The sequence below is a fragment of the Dermacentor albipictus genome, chromosome 1, assembly GCF_038994185.2.
Source record: "Dermacentor albipictus isolate Rhodes 1998 colony chromosome 1, USDA_Dalb.pri_finalv2, whole genome shotgun sequence".
Lineage (NCBI taxonomy): Eukaryota > Metazoa > Arthropoda > Arachnida > Ixodida > Ixodidae > Dermacentor > Dermacentor albipictus.
The window spans coordinates 408,637,500-408,653,889 of NC_091821.1; the positions used below are offsets into that span (position 1 = coordinate 408,637,500).

Sequence of the window (16,390 nt, forward strand, 5' to 3'; positions counted from 1 at the left end):
TAAAATAAATTGTGCTGAGCTCTAACAAGCAATTTTTATACGCCAAGCTTTATGAGAATGTTTATTTAATAATCGAAGTTATGTCTGCTTTTATTGTGTAAGAAGAAAAGAAAAACGTTCACAATATGGCGATGTCAACGCAATTAAATTATCGCACAGCAACACATCGATCGACATGCACAATGCTTTGATGTCAGGTATAACACATGCAGATGCTCGGTGATTTATATATTGCCGTCCAGTATTTCATGTGTGGCTGCTGCCATGCATGGTCGTTGTATTTCTGACGCTTGTTTCGTGTCATTAACGACATGCGAGATAAGGTCGACCTTTCATAGAAGTCATATGTGCTCCGAATGTTACACGGAACAAAACAACACTTATTTCTGGGTTGTGCACATTCGTTGTCTTGCGAATAAATGTACAAATGAACGCTGATATCGAATGACCGCATAAGGACACATTGTTCCTATACTTACACAAAGCAGGTTAAGAAAAACACACAAACTGTGTGACATTTCTGGCGTTGTATATTCATTGTGTTATTTTGTGAATAAATGTATAAACGAACGCTGATTTCGAATGACAGCATAACGGCACATTGTTCCATGTAATTAGACAAAACACATTAATGAAAAAGTCACAGGCCTGCGCGGCACACGCAGCACCGTCACAGCGTAACCTGGAGGAGAGTCTCCATCGGGGACTGTCGTAAACTGATTGAACACGGTAACTGCAAGTAAAAAGTACATTGAAAGTCGTGTTTTCGTTTTCACATATATACATTTATTGAAACACACTCAGGTGTTCTTTATGGACAGAAATGTATGTCGAGAAGGACATGCAGCGGGTCAATAATGGCACTTTGATGTTTGTAAATACAAATTTCAAGCAAGAACAGGCACGCGAAGAGCTGCATTGTGTATTTGACACGAATTCCACGCCGAGGTCTTCTTGCACACAGTGTCCAGAGGAGGTGTTGTAGGGATCCTTCGCGTTTGCGTCCAAGTCACCCGTACAAATTAGGGGCACATCGTGTTGCGGAACGAAGGTATTTGTCAAGAAGTCCGCAGTCTTCCCATGTTGAGCACCTGGCGAAACATACACTGAGGCAGTCAAAATACCCTCGGAGTTACGCACTGCGTACACGTCGGCAGAGTCTACGTCCGGTGCTCCTACGAGTTTGAATGGCACGCACTCATTTCCTCGTTCGTATATGGCCACACCCGAGGCCCGGTGCGCAGTTCTATTTGCTGACACGACAATCTGTAGCCGGTGATGTCATGTGGGCGACCCAAGGTCTCGGAGAAACCTAGCAGGGACACTCGCATTAATTAAGATGTAGCCGTGCATGGCGTCAAGCCTGTGCGCCGGCAGAGAACGTATGTTAAGTGAGCAGATGGCAAATTGGCGATCGAGCAGTGCAAAGCAACGTTGCGTGATTGTGTCATGGCGATGTTGTTTCAATCTATGGACTTCGTCACGCAGTGCTCGATCTGAGTTTGCGGCCGCGTTCGTGATGTAAAGGCCATCAAGTGAAGTGGTTCGACTCAGTGCCTCTGGGGGTGACGTTTGTTGTATTCGTAAACAACGCTAGTACATATCTGCCACCCTGAGACTTATGAATCGTTATTGCGCTTGCCTTCACCAGGGGAAACTGTGTGCGGCGACATGTGATGTTGAACCTGTTGAACCTTATTCAAAATAGGAAAAGTACGCAGGAAATATTGTAAAGGACATCTGAATCCCTAGCTCAAGGCTAGTTGGGATCCATCCTAGTTATTATTCAGTCATAACGGCAATACGACAAAGTATAAATAAATCATATACGCATAAATATTAATTCATAAACACAAGGCAGGGTACGTGTAATAGCCACGAGAAACCTACAGAAAGGAATTTGTATGTAGTATCTATACAGTGCAAGTGAAAAAGTAAACAGATATGTACACCAGCGAGATGAAAACCCTATGCAGATAATAGTAGTGAGTGAGAATTGGATTTCACTGATATTGAAAAAAATTTTCCTTGTTTTACTTCCGATGGCAAGCTGTTCCATAAGAGTGCTCCAGTGCTTTTTAACCATCTCTTTCCATATACATTATGAATTTTGGCATGAGAAAATTTTCCTTATGTGCACTGCGTGTATTGCTTTCGAATGTAAAATATTTGATAAACTCAAAGGGCAGTTAGTGGTTATGCTATTATGAGTATGCAATGTTGTTTTAAAATTTAGCAATAAAAATAAAAGGCAGTGTATTTAAATTTTGAAACAGGGGCATTCATTTGGCATTGTAATCCGAAAAAGTCATCAATCGCAACGACCTTTTCTGAAGAAGTACAATAGGTTCTACGTATGAAACGTACGTGTTTCCCCAAGATGCAATACAGTAGGATAGATGGCTATGGAATATGCTAAAGTAAATTACTCCCAGAGTGGCGGTGTCGAAGTAATAACAGCATTTGTACTGCATAAAACAAGCCTTGGTTAACGTTTTACACAACAATGCAATGTGAGGCTTCCAATGAAGACGCTCATTATTGTGACACCCAAGTATTGAATTGAACTCACCCGCTCAAGTATATTATGGTTTAGAGAAAGCGAATGACATTCTCTTAGAGATGCTTTCAATGAAGAAGTAAAGAGAATATATTTAGTCTTCTTGGTATTTAGAGTTAGCTTATTTGACGCGGACCACTGGTTAACACTTCGAAGTTCATTATTAGCCACTTGAAATGTTTTGTCCAAGGAGTCTAGCGCACAAAGTAAAACAGTGTCGTCTGAATACATCACAGCAGAGAAGTGTTCTAAGGCATCAGGAAGATCGTTTACAAATAAATAAAAAACTATTGGCCCCAGTACTGAGCCTTGTTGGACCCTGTAACAACGTCAGAAACGTCGAATTTGGTATCTGCAATGGCAACTAGTTGTTTTCTGTTATTGAGATAGCTGCGGAAAAATTGAAGAGTTACACCTCGAAAACCATAGCATTCTAGCTTATTTAGCAGTATGTCATGATCTACAATGTGAAACGCTTTTCGCGCATCTAGAAATATGCCTAGGACACTTTTGTTGTTGTTCGAGTGGGAATTTATGTATAGTCAGAGAAAGCTAATACTGCTGTGTTTGTTGATCTTTTAGCTTGAAAACCATGCTGGCAATAAGACAAAATGGATTCACGTTTAGGTAATGAAATTATTCGTTGGGTGATAAGTTTTTCAAAGACGGTGTTTAAGCAACTTAAGACAACTATAAGACGGTAGTTTTCTAACAAAAATATGTAAATTTGTAAATTTTGTAAATTGTAAATTCCCATTTTTGTAAATTGGAATAACCTTTGCTATCTTTAGTAAGTCTCGATAGGTAGCAGTGTAGAACGAGAGATTGAATATGTTTTCTAATGGCTTGCACAGTATATCAATACAATGCTTTAAGGCCACTGCGGATATTCCATCGTGACCAGTAGAATGTTTGAATGGCATGCCGTTTACAGTGGCGTAGCCATAAATTTTGTTCGGGGGGGGCTCACGTTGCAGCTTGGCCTCCTCCTCAAGAGGAAGCTTTATCTCGGATGCTCCTATCTAAATACATGTAGAAGATGAATTAGTTTTTCTCGGCAACCACTGCACAACATTGGATCAGGTTCGTTGCATTTAAAAGAAAAACTTATGTTCTACTGTCTTCTGGTTTCGAATTTTTTTTATTTAGGTTGTCAACTTTTTATTAAAAATTGGCACAAATCTCAAATTTTCAGGAAACTAAACTATCATGTTTAAAACTCTGTAACTCAAAAATGAAATATAATATCACAATTCTGTGAATCGCATCTAATAGTACATCTACAGCGGACAAAATTGATATGTTACAAATGAATCTCAAACAATTTAGCATTATCGAAATACGGCTTTCGCATAACCTTTGTGCACCACGTAACTAATTCAGGTAAGATACAAATGGACATGCCGAATTTGTCCGCTTTGACTCTTATGATAGATGCCATTTGAAGAACCGCGATATCTGTTTTTGATGAAGAGCTTTTAGTTTGTAAACGAAGTGCGTCTATTTTTTCACTTTCAAATTTTAAAAAATATTTTAAACAAAATTCAGGCCCTAAATCGAATTTCCGCTTCCAACAGATACTAGAAGTTAACTCTTTCAAATTCAACAAAGTTCATTAAAAGTGATCCAGGGGTTATCTGAGAAAAGCGTTTCTGCGTTTTACACTTATTTGAATAGACCGCGTCGGAGTTGGGCCCGAGCTAAAGCTTCCTCTTAAACAATTTGTCGAGAGATCAAATACATGAATAAAAACTGCATTGCCATTGCCAAAGATGCTTCAAACGAATTCTTGAACGCTACGCAATTTCAAAACAAGTAATATATGTATTTTTAAAATAAAAAGATATACTCGTATGTGCCCGAAATTGTGCTCAAGATAACAGATCTCAATGCTTCCATGTTTTTTGTCTATTTTATAAGTAAAAAAACATCACACGAAACTTAGAACTATATTAGTTCGAAATAGGCAAAGCAGTTCATGACACTGATATGAAAAGTGCAAAGGCCATGAAATTAACAAGCAGAGGACAAATATATTAATTAAACTTTGTCATTCAACAGCCTTGTTTACATTTTTGTACATATGCAACGGCCAGTGAAAGATCTCAATGACGCTGTCATTTATTCCAATGTATTACGCAGGAGCAGCATTCACCGGTAGTGTATCGTGAGTAATTGCACCGAAATTATTGTCCCAACAGAGAAGAGAGCACTTATATAAAGCCGTTCTGCAAAATATACGAGGGCGAGTCAAATGAAAGTGAGCCAATGCAAATATATGACAAACGGGGTACTTAATTTAAAAGTAGTCTTCATGAGCATTTAGACATTTATCCCATTGAATAACGAGTCGGGTGATTCCCATCTCATAAAACTCCTTAGGTTGCTGATTCAACAAATCTGCAACTGACTCTTTCACGTCATCGTCCGACGCGAATCTGTTTCCCTTAAGTTGTTTTTTGCATTTGCCCCAAAAGGTGGAAGTCGCAAGGCGACAGATCTTAGCTGTATGGCGTATGTTGCAGCGTTTCCCACTTGAACTTTGCCAGTTTTGTATTAACCACATCAGCGACGTGGGGACGGGCACTGTGGAAAAATTAAAAATTAAATTAGGGGGTTTTACGTGTCAAAACCACTTTCTGTTTATGAGGCACGCCGTAGTGGAGCACTCCGGAAATTTCGACCACCTGGGGTTCTTTAACGTGCACCTTCAAGATTATTGAAGGTGCACGTTCATTTAATTACAACCCACGAGGTTTTCCTTGTGCGAAAAAGAGTGCAAAACTTAAAAGCTTTGATGCTTGATTGTAGAGAAAGAAGAAGAGAGGGGTGGGGAAGGCAGGGTGGTTAACTAGAGGCAAGTTTCCGGTTTCCTACCATGCACTGGGGTGGGAAATATGGGGGTTGGAAAGAGAAGAAAAAAAGAGAAAAAAAGAGGAAAAGAAAAGAAAGACTATCGGAAACAGGTAACAGAGAAGGCGTTCCATTGACATGCGTTCACACAGGCCGGTCGATCTCAAGAAGCGCAGTAGCGCTTGCACGGCCTTCTGATGCGGTATTAAGTCGCCTCGATGTTGCAAAATTCTTTCTTTGGACAGAGGCTGGTCGTCCAACTAGTTCTGCACGACGCAAAGGGATTGTCTCTGCACACTGTAGTGCGGGCGCTGGCAAAGAACACGACGAGTTGTTTCCGCGTCTCCGCAGTCGTCACATGCTGCGGTGTTGGCCATCCATACATGCGCAACGCGTAGGCATTAAGGAAGACGAAGCCCAACCACAGCCTAAACAAAAGGGTCAGCCTTTTCGGGGAAGTCTCGGTGGAAGTCGAAGAAATAACGTTGGATTCGGGGCGTATAAACGGGCGTGCATAAAATGTGGTTCATTCCACTCTGATGTAGTGCACTGGCGTGCAAGCATGCAGTGCATCCTCGCAGCATCTTTCCTAGACAGCGGGATCGATAGGCTGACGTCTTCTGCATGAGCTGAACGTGCAGATTTATTGGCACGTTCATTGCCGAGGACACCACAGTGACTTGGTAGCCACAGAAAATTATTTGATGTCCTTTATCAGTCAAGTGGTGTATGGCTTCTGTGATTTCAAATGCCAACTGTTTCATGCGGACTGCGCCGTAAGCCTGACAATAAGCACTAGTGCCGTGTTCGAGTCGCAGATCAACCCATTCTGTGTAGGTTCGTCATTGATAAAGTCTATGCAGTGCGACTCGAAGCGTTGCGAGTTCTGCGGCTGCCTACGTTGTCCCGTGGGACGTTTTTAACCTGATAGGGGTGACTTTTGCTAAAATGACAACAGCTGTGGTAGAGCTGTTCGGGAGGACGGAACCGTCGGTGTATATATGGGTGTAATTCCGGTACTTCTCATATAATGGGAGTAAGGCAAGCTGTATAAGAGCCGGCGAAGACATATCTGTTTTTTTCCCCTGACGCCAGGTATCGTGAGGTTGATCTTCGACTGAACGAGGCACCATGAAGGATTTGAAGGTCACGCGGCAGGTGCGAAGCAAGTCGACGCAGCCTCACGCGTCAATAGTGGCAACTATTGCAATCGTCAGAAACCACCTCATCAAGACCCACATCACTGTTGAACCACAGAGAGTGCACGTAAGGCACCATGCACGGACTGCTTGCCACCATCTAGCATCTTTCTACCTGTGGTGAGACCACATGCCTCGTTCTGCCAAACGGTATCCGTACTTGATCGTAATTTCTACCATGGTGTGCGGGATCTTAGCAAGTCTATAGCATTTAAAACACGTCGTTGTCAATGTCCTCCATTAAATTCTTAATTTTCTCAGACTATACACCGTAGGTCGCACCTGATTCCGCAAAGCTTTATTTCTTATTGCTTTTTATCAGCTAAGCGATAATTAAAACCGTTACTCAGAGCAACGCGGTATTTCGAAAAATTTTTTATTGCTGCATGGCTCCGTCAGTCGCATACTATCGACATCATCCTCCCCTAACACGCGAATGCATTCGAGTATGCAACAGTTATAGCTTGGGCTGCCGTTAGGCATGCCATGAGACATGCCACGGCGTCTTAACATCAACCGACCAGGAGTGCCTAAACACCCGTGTTGGCAAGACTTATTATTGCACGCACACTTTCTTTCCCGGCACACAGTAGGTGCGCAATAGGTCGATTGGTATCTGCCTCTTTCCGAAACTATTTCACAGGAATGACTAGTCTTACCGCATCGCCGAGCCCACATCACCTTTGAACTATACGTCGTCGAGCCCGTCATGACAACTTCAGAATACGTCTAGCATATGCGACCCGCTTGTAGGTGCGAAATCTCAGTGATACAGCGTGTACACCCATTTCTTTTTTTCGTTGGTTGGAGTAATTGTAGTGAAGACGGTAAGCAAAAGAACAGACTGCATGGTGGGCGAGTTGGCACCGCATAACTTGAGGTTAAGCGCAAGAGAGCACGTAGGACATCGGAAGGGGACGACAACTTCGTCCCCTTCGGTTGTCCTACACGTGCTCTCTTGCGCTTAATCTCAACTTATACGGTGACAAAGAAGTTGCATGCACTTCCAGCGCTTAAAGGGAAACAGGAAAACCGAGAGAAGAAACGACAACAGGACAAGGAGCACGCTGGCCCTGAAAGGAAATGTGTAAATTCCAACTAGCCCAGCTCTCTGACAAAGAAGTTGGCTATAATAACGGAAGGAAAAGAGGGATTAAGGTCGGAATAAGACGGCGTCCATTGTTAGAGTATTGGTGTGAACAATACTCTAACGACAAACGGCGACCAACCATCATCACCAGACTGGCAATGCACTGCGATGACTGGATGATCCACTACTGTCCTTGTACGTAGTACTGGAGAACCAGTCCCAATCACTCTTCGGTCCACAAGATAGCGAAAGCACTTTTGTGCTTACTTACCCTGTCTTCGACTTCGTGTTGCACCTGAATTATCCCGACCCGAGGCAACAGTATACATTGCCGACTGTAGCTTGGCGTCGCCTTCACAAGATCACTTGCTATCCGCATCAAAAGGGAATACAATGCTGCGTGGGACCACTTCGACAGCGAGGTAACTATGTTTGCCATTGTCCCCGATACAGCGCACACAGGCAGCCACTGGCGACCGCGCTGGCCCATCTTGACCAACGGCCGCTTTCGGAGCAGACATTACTTGAACACCGGCCTATGCCATCGTTGTCACACTACAAGTTGGTCAAAACACTCTTGAAGTTTTTGCGTTCGAGTGGCTTATTAGAGATACTATAGCTTCCACGGACGTTGCTCACCTCATCTATTTATTTTTCTCGTGCCTTTGCTTCACCTCCCCGCGCTACTCCTTCCGTAGTTAATTTCCTCTTACCCAATTACCGCAGTGCGGGACAGAAAACCAGTACCATAATAAGCTAACTGCTTTGTTTTATTTTAACGAATGCACGCGAAGAACATCTATAAAAAAATGCGAATACACTGGTCACGCTTGTTAACATCACTCGAAATAGAAGTATTCCTGAAAGTGCGAATTTGCAAACCAGTGAAGACAATAAGGTTTCTATATTTATCTCGTTCCGACAAATATACAACGCCGACAATACTGTTCCTCCGGGGTGAGGGCTAAAAGTTTTCCGCGTGTGCTAATCACTATTCTGTTTAGATGTTGTGTACAAAGTTTTAATGCTTTGAAAAGATAGACGCTATAAACAGGGCCTCAGTTCACCTCATTTGAAGCACACAACGACAAAAAGCGAAAAAAGAAAATACCACCGTGGTGGGTCCCCTTCGACTTTCTTCAGTCGTAACAAATGCAGTGTGTCATTTGCAAGGTCATTTATCCTTGCTCGCATCCACGCCTGCAGGGCCTTGATCACCGAAGAAAAGCAACACGTCAGACCCTCTCACCCTTGCATTCTTTCTCTGCGCGCGCGCGTGCGTGTGTGTCTGTGTGCCTTGAAGCTTCAAGGTAAATATTACACGTAAATAAAAAAAATAAAAATAAGCGAAAAGGGATAGAAGGAGCGGAAGTTTGGCGGGTACGTACTCATTCGAGATCGATCGATCAATCACCAAGACCGCAAAGCGAAACAGGGGCCTCCGCTGCAGAGGAACACACGCGAATGTCGTTCCTAAGGTCTGGCTCGATAAATTAAAGTCCAATTAGCAGCCTCGTTTCCCTCGCTCGACTAAGTAACTGGTCACGAACCGTGCCCTAGAGTTCCGGGCAGCAGCAGTATCACCGATTTCGCTTTTTCTCTGTTCATTTAACTGCACAGCGCCGCACATTGCATGCTTGCGCGCGTGTCCGTTGGTTGTTGAGTCTCTGCTTAAATTGAGCGATGGAATGAGGGGGGAGAGGGGCAGAGCGGAGGAGGGAGAGGGCCATGGAGGGGAACGGATAGTGTAGCCTTTCCGTGGCGAACGTTCAGCTGCAGTAACAACTGCCTGCGAAAATACGACTGTCTCTGCTCCTACCATGTCCCAGAACTTCCAGGCAGTGCTAGAAATGCTGAAGACTAGAAATGGCGCGCAAGTGCTGAATCCAGTAGAGCAGTAAGTAATGTATACGGTTAACTACAACACCTCGTCAAGCCACCTGTATGAAAAGTAGCCTTTACCTTTGTCATCCCGCAAAGTCCTTTAAAATGCCCTTTTATGGCCGGTTGCAGCACGCGTATCTGAGACAACCGAGAAGCTATGCCACTACAAACTGACACACACGTCGGCAGTGTTTTCCTTCGAACGTTTCCAACTCTTAGTTCGTCAACATTGTCGGTTAGCTGATATTTAACGGCATTTATTCCTCCGTTATTCTTCCAGCGGCCTCAGAGAGAGAGAGAGAGAGGAATAAAGGAAGGCAGGGATGTTAACCAGTCAGTAGTCTGGTGGGCTACCCTACGCTGGGGGATGGGAGAAGGGGAAGAGAGAGAAGGAAGAGAGAAGGTGTAAATACTTGTACGGACAGTACTTGAGTTAAAGCCGCTCAAGCAAACCAGCGGCCTCAGGTGCACGAATGAGCGATATACGCACGCTACGTGTCTATATAACGGTACGCGTCTCGCGTCTCTTTTCTGGCCTTTCAGCAACAACTCACCCCCTTGCGATTTGCATGTCGTCGTAGCGTCTGCTCGTGCAAGCCCTGGCGCTAGCTTCAGGAATGTTACACTGTTAACAGACGCAAACTAATGAGCGAAAGACGGCTATAGAACACGCAAGGAGCGCGCGGTGCTTCTGCCTGCTAATTAGACTGGCGCCGTCACTGGCCCTGACATCCGTGCACGCAACTATAACACAGCGAGGGAGAGTGCGGCCAATGCAGCAGCCTGCCCGAAGTGAAACACGCGCCTTCCGCGGACACGTCGTGCAAGCTCTCATGCTGTGCGGCTCACGTGACCGTGCGCGCGTTGCCCATTTTCTTTCGGCGATCGAGGCACGCTTCGCGTGCATCAAAAATGCACGCTGCCCTTCTTCGATTCCGTGTCTCCGGGGTCAAAGGTGCGGATTTGCTTCGCAGCGTATCTTCTTCTTTTTTTTTCTTTTTTTTTTACGAGCCCAGGGTTAATGTCTGTCCGCACGATTTTTTTCCCCTGCAGTTGAGCGTGGCCTCCCCTCTCTCCTTTCTCTGTCTCTCCCTCACGTTGCACTCTCGCTCCAGCCGTGAGCTGCCGCCAAGACACGATGGGCGCTGGGCGAACATGCTAAACACTTAAAATGAACCGGCTTTCTTTGCCTTTTATGAGTGCGCAATTTATGTGCGTAGATGGGAGCCGTGTCCTCTGGGCCACGTTTGGGAGTGGATCCTGGATTATACGGCTGGTTTTGCGTGCGCGGCGGTATCGTCCCCTTAAAGGGATTACCTGGCCATCCACGTACCACGTGCCCGCGGCACCTCTTGAAACGCATTTAGTTTTTCTGTACTCTCCTATATTCATTTACGCCGTGCGTCATCCGCTGTTGTAGCGGAAGCCGGTATAGAATGTGAGCGTGCTCTACTATTACCATATATGTCTGTATTAGTGGGCGAAAATCCTGCTATAGAGAGGTAACCACTGAAATTGACCATGAGATGCATAGAATGTAATCTACTAATGATAAAGATGGCGTCATTAGCCTGCTTGCTATAGTTTGGGCTTGCCGCTCCATATTGAAGGAAGGCAAAACTGAGGCAAGATGCGTATGTAAGCACGTTATATAGCACGCTGAGTCAGATGTATATACATTTGCTTTGTGCGCTTGTGAAAGATATAACGAAAGTACAGGGTTTAACAGACAGCGCATAAGGTTACTGCGATCAAGCTTGCCATGTTGGTGGTTGAAACTTTAAAAGATTAGACCGAGTTATTTATGCAGTAAGTCATAATGATATTCTTTTTTTTTAACATTTCGATAACCCGAGCTATAGGAACCTGTTCGGACACGTCGTCCGACGAATCGGTGTTCGCGCGACACGAGCTTGCCCGCCCAGCGTTTTTGCTCGTTGTACAAACGCCCTCTGAAAAAAAAAGTAATTCGCCTGGAACAAGAATGACTGCCGCCTTTATAGCCTTGGCAGATGTGTACGCTGCATGCCTACGGGCACGTTCACACTCAGGCATCCGACGTCTGGAGCGACACGGAATCCGGTTCGGTGGAGGCGATAAAACGCCCTCTCCAGGCCGATCGGTTCCAAACCGATTTTAGTCCAGACTTGAGACATCATTAACCAGCGCGAAAAGGACATCGGACGACAGCGATAAGCACAGTCGTCTGATGTCTTTTTCGTGCTAGTTAATGATGTCTCAAGTCTGTAAGCACCAACTATCATAACTGTCTACTCTAATCGTGCGATTTTATTCGCCGCTGCCACCAGAATCTCTCGCTGCGGAACAATAAGAACGCTAGTCAGAAGTTTTGTAGAGTGGGCCTTACCCACTACCCACCGCTGACGTCGCCTCTTCTTCAGCAAATGCCTCAACTACTTTCGATGCATAGATACAAACATGCTTGGCAGGAGACCCAGGATTATCACTTACTCTTCCTCAAGGCATATCTTCGTGATTGACGTGTAAAAAAGATAGAAAAGATAGCACGCTAAGCGTAGGGCGTGCATGCAGGGACATCCGGATAGCCAGAACTCATCAGATAGCTTTAGTAGTAAACTATCGCAAACTATTGCTTTGTTTTGCAATATCGACATTTTCGGCGGTGCGGTGGGCAAGCATTGTGAACGAAGTGGCATTTAGGAGTCAGGAGAGTTGAGGTCGCTGTAGACGCTGGTGTGAACTCTGCGTGAATCTCAGTCTCAACAAGTGGCACAAGACATCAACGAAATCATGTAAGATTCCCTCGAGCATACTTGTCGAACCTGCAAAGACTGCAAACGATGTCATCAGCATTTATGAACCATCTGCAGCGATGAGATTAATTGTAGAGGGCCTTTGAAATGAAAGCTCTAAATGGCACTCGATATGACAATACCCCGTCCAATGCCGAGGGCACAACGACAGCACGACTAGTGCTAAAGCGCCAAAAAAATAAAGACTCCTCGTTTTGCTCAAAAGGCGCATTGCAGTGTCGACAACAAATTATTAGACTATTACTCAAAGTAATGCCCTTATTTTTATGGGCAGTATGAATAGCTTAAAACATTCACGTACTAACTAAAGACGTCTCGTGCCACTGGTCCCAAGAATATACGAATGGAGTTCACTTGATGACAGCGAGTACACTCGCAGTCGCAAAGCCGACGAGTTGAGGAGCGCTAGGAGCGGGGAACGCGCGTGCTTGTCCCAAAGCGAACGTTCCGTGCCGCCTCTCCTTTCACGAGTTCTGCTGTGCCGTGCCTCCAAAATTCGGCAGATCTCGTGAACCCCCCCCCCCCCCCAAAAGAAAGAAGGGGGGTGGGGGCGCCGTGCTGCACGCATGTTAAGGCAGCGCGCATCATGTCAATGCCCCCTTGATAGCACAAGGCCGGTGCATTCCTATCTGTGACGTCACGCTACCTTTCCCGACTGCCATAGAATCTAATGGGGACGCTCCCGAGTAAGCCGCGGTGATTTTGACGTCACCGCTTTCGTCACGCCACGCTTGGCAATAAAAAGTTCGGTCCAAGTAGCATGACGTCATAAAACTGTATGTACAGACCTGCTATCTAGGGGGCGCTGATCAAGCACCATTGGCCTTCTTTCACCACCGTATGCTCGCCCTGGCAGTCGCAGCGTATCACATGACCTGCAACACCCGGCCACGCACACGGCTAGCTGGTCGTCGCGCCGGGGACAACATTTGATTGATATCAACATTTCAGGAGGAACGCGACAACAGACGTGCTTCGAGAGTCCTTGTCATTGCTATCGCCATAAAATGGCGACGACGGCACGATGGCTCACGCGTTGCGAGGAGGTCTCGACGTCGACTCCTATAGGTCAGCTCGAACAGCCTTATTTTCCGAATACTATTCTTATAGTTGTTTTGGCATGATGCAACTGGTTGTAATCATGTCATGGAAGCGTGATGAGGACAAGCGCAATGATCTCTGTGACGCACACTACAAAATCCGTAAGAGTTACTCTCATAGTGCTTTCTCTGCAAATAGAATTCTACTTGCCGTTGATGACGCTGTCGGTTACTTCTGATTGCGATAAGTGCCTTATTGCCTTTCACGATACAATACCGAGGCTAGCGTCAGTGGCATCGTAAGTGTTTGACCTAGCTATCATTTTCACAAAACATCTGAAAGAACAGTTGCTTCGAAGCGCAGGAGAAAAGCCACTCTTCGAGCGTTGCTATGACAGAGAACATTGAAAGGAAGCGACGAAAGGATGTTTATTTATTTATTTATTTATTTCACGTACTTATCTCCACTTTCATTCGAAAGCGTCCACGTGACAAGCGTTCAAGATACGCTTCGATGCACGAATGAAGCCTAATGATGCTGTTTTTGAAAAATGCTATCTCTTAAGTGATATTGATCGTCGTTCATTCTTTATTTTTCTCGCTGTAAGTGGATGCATCTTCCGCTCTGTTTAGTTCCTGCAGTGTCGGTCCATTTAAGCCTAAGCTGTTCTGATTGAATGCGGAATAAAAAAGAAAGCACGACGCATTTTATATACTAACTTTTCAAAAGTAAACTGCACGCAGCTATATGGTTGAACTGCTAAAGGCCGTATTCATGAGGGGTATATACACTACGATTTCTCGACTAATGATTACCAAAAACAATGCTACGCCCATTGCGCCCACCGAAGGCAACGCGAGTGAATGCAATTCGACTTTACGATTAAGCGCTTCTAGTTAATGTTGACGCAGTGCGTATACCAGGAAGTCATTAGCCACGCGAATCCACTTTACCAAGAATTGGCAGCTCACAATCGTTGCCGCACGCACGTAAGTGCTGCCATGCAAGTATATATAAATATATATATATATGTATTCACTAGTACGTGCATGGTGTGCGTTCACACCCCTCGGCTTCCGGGTGAAATCTGTGGGCCTTGTAGAACGCTTTCGAAGCTGTCACGCATGCCTTCGCAATACGCCGAACCCCTTGCGACGGCCGGAAGACGGAACGAATGCGTTCGCCAGTCTTTGTCTCGGGGAAATAAGCCACGGCAACGAATAACAGCTGTTAATGCCTGAACGGCGAGCACAAAGGCCGTATGACAAGCCGATTGACACGAGGCCGTAATTGCTCTTTCCTCCCCGTTCCTTCTCTCCACTACTCGCGTTCTCCGACTTCCTGCCCTCTCCACTTTTTGTTCGAAGAGAGCAAGCAGGTCATGCAAGCACGGTGAGAATTGTTCTTTTGCTGTGCCCTCTCTCTCTCTCTTGTTTTCTCTATTTCGGTTGCAAGACTGCAGTGATGTTGCTCGTACGCCATGCATCTTTGATTTCTCAGAATCATTATGAGAATCTTGTTCCGCTCATTTGCCGCTGCTACAAATGCAACTCTCTCGATCCCAGGTGTTCACAGGCGCCACATGATTGCACCACGCCTTGTGAAAAACACGACGGCATGCATTCCCCCCTCCCACACAGTCACAGAAAAAAAGTAAGAAGTGTGAATAAAGTGCAACATACTGTAATAACGCTGTGAGTTCGTGAGCTTTATTATTCAAGACTGTTTTCCATACTTCTATAAAGACGGAGTCTTAGCAAGCATAATTTTAAAGGAAATCGCAGTTTCAGTATTAATTGCAGATCTCGGCTCTTTTTCCTCGTCCTCAGTGAGCGTAACAGAATAATGCCTATGTTTAAACTTTTTTTTACAGCGTAAGCTGTTACGGGCTCAATCCAAAAGCCGTTTCGGTTGGCGCCGCCGCTGTCCGTCGCAGCTATCGCTAGGAATGAGAAAAAATATCCAGTTCCCGCCGGGATCGTCAGCTACTCTACACCACTGCGCCACGCCAGCGCTTGCTAGCTGCTGCGGAAAGATATGGTACTCAGGCGCCCTAGCACGCGAGTAGCCACGCGATGTAAGATTCACACAACGCAGCGTCGATGCCGACAAACTTTGCACTGTAGTTGCATTCTATTCCACCGGGTGTCACGAGATGTAGCAGTTGTATCGTATCGTGACACGTGTCAAGGGATGTGACATGTGCGCCGCGTAGTCTCTATACTTGGGTTTACGCTCCGGTACACGTTATGGCGCCTCCTCACAATGTACGAACATCCAGTTACCATCTTCAAGCAGGTTATGACGGTCTCCTATGGAGTCGGTCTCCTACGGGGAACTCGGGAATAATTTTGACCACCTGCGTTTCTTTACTGAGCACGCAATGCGAGATACACGGGCGTTCTTGCATTTCACCCGATCGATATGCGGCCACCGCGGCCGGCATTCAATCCCGTGCCCTCGGGTTTAGAAGCGCAACGCCAAAGCCACTAAGCCACCCCGGCGGGTTAGTTGCGATTGTAAACTGAACGCCACGCAACGTGAAAAGGGATTTTCTTAGCCAATGTACTATCTGAGGCTGGCACTTAACAACTTAACAGTAGAATAAGACGTTCACTCCATAGTGGAAGGGAAATGAGGCAACACTAACAACAGCAGCAGCAGGAGTCATGTCCTACTTTTGGCTAATACTGCATAGTATACGTGTGACGCCCCCCTCCCCCCCCATTCAGTAAAGGAAAACTAAACCAAACCAATCACCCAGGCACAAGACTGGGCTGCTGCTTTAGTCGGCAGCTATATACGGGAATAAATTCTTAGAATAAGGGAGAAAAAAAAAAGTGTCTCCAATCCACGCTGTGAAGGTCGTTGGACAGCGAAGCTGTAAACGACAACTAGAACGATTACTTATTACAATGTAGGTTGAAATTATGCACGTGGTGACATTCACGCGCACTTTATCTAATAA

At 45.4% G+C, this 16,390-nt stretch overlaps 2 protein-coding genes across 2 annotated transcripts in view; one reads left to right on the forward strand and one right to left on the reverse strand.

Annotated features, from left to right (window-relative positions):
- Positions 1 to 16,390, reverse strand: part of LOC135918182 (lopap-like) — a 57,058-nt gene that overhangs the window by 18,425 nt on the left and 22,243 nt on the right. The window lies entirely within an intron of this gene.
- LOC135918167 (membrane metallo-endopeptidase-like 1) overlaps positions 1 to 16,390 on the forward strand; it is a 62,595-nt gene that overhangs the window by 161 nt on the left and 46,044 nt on the right. The gene's annotated exons all lie outside the window — the stretch shown is intronic.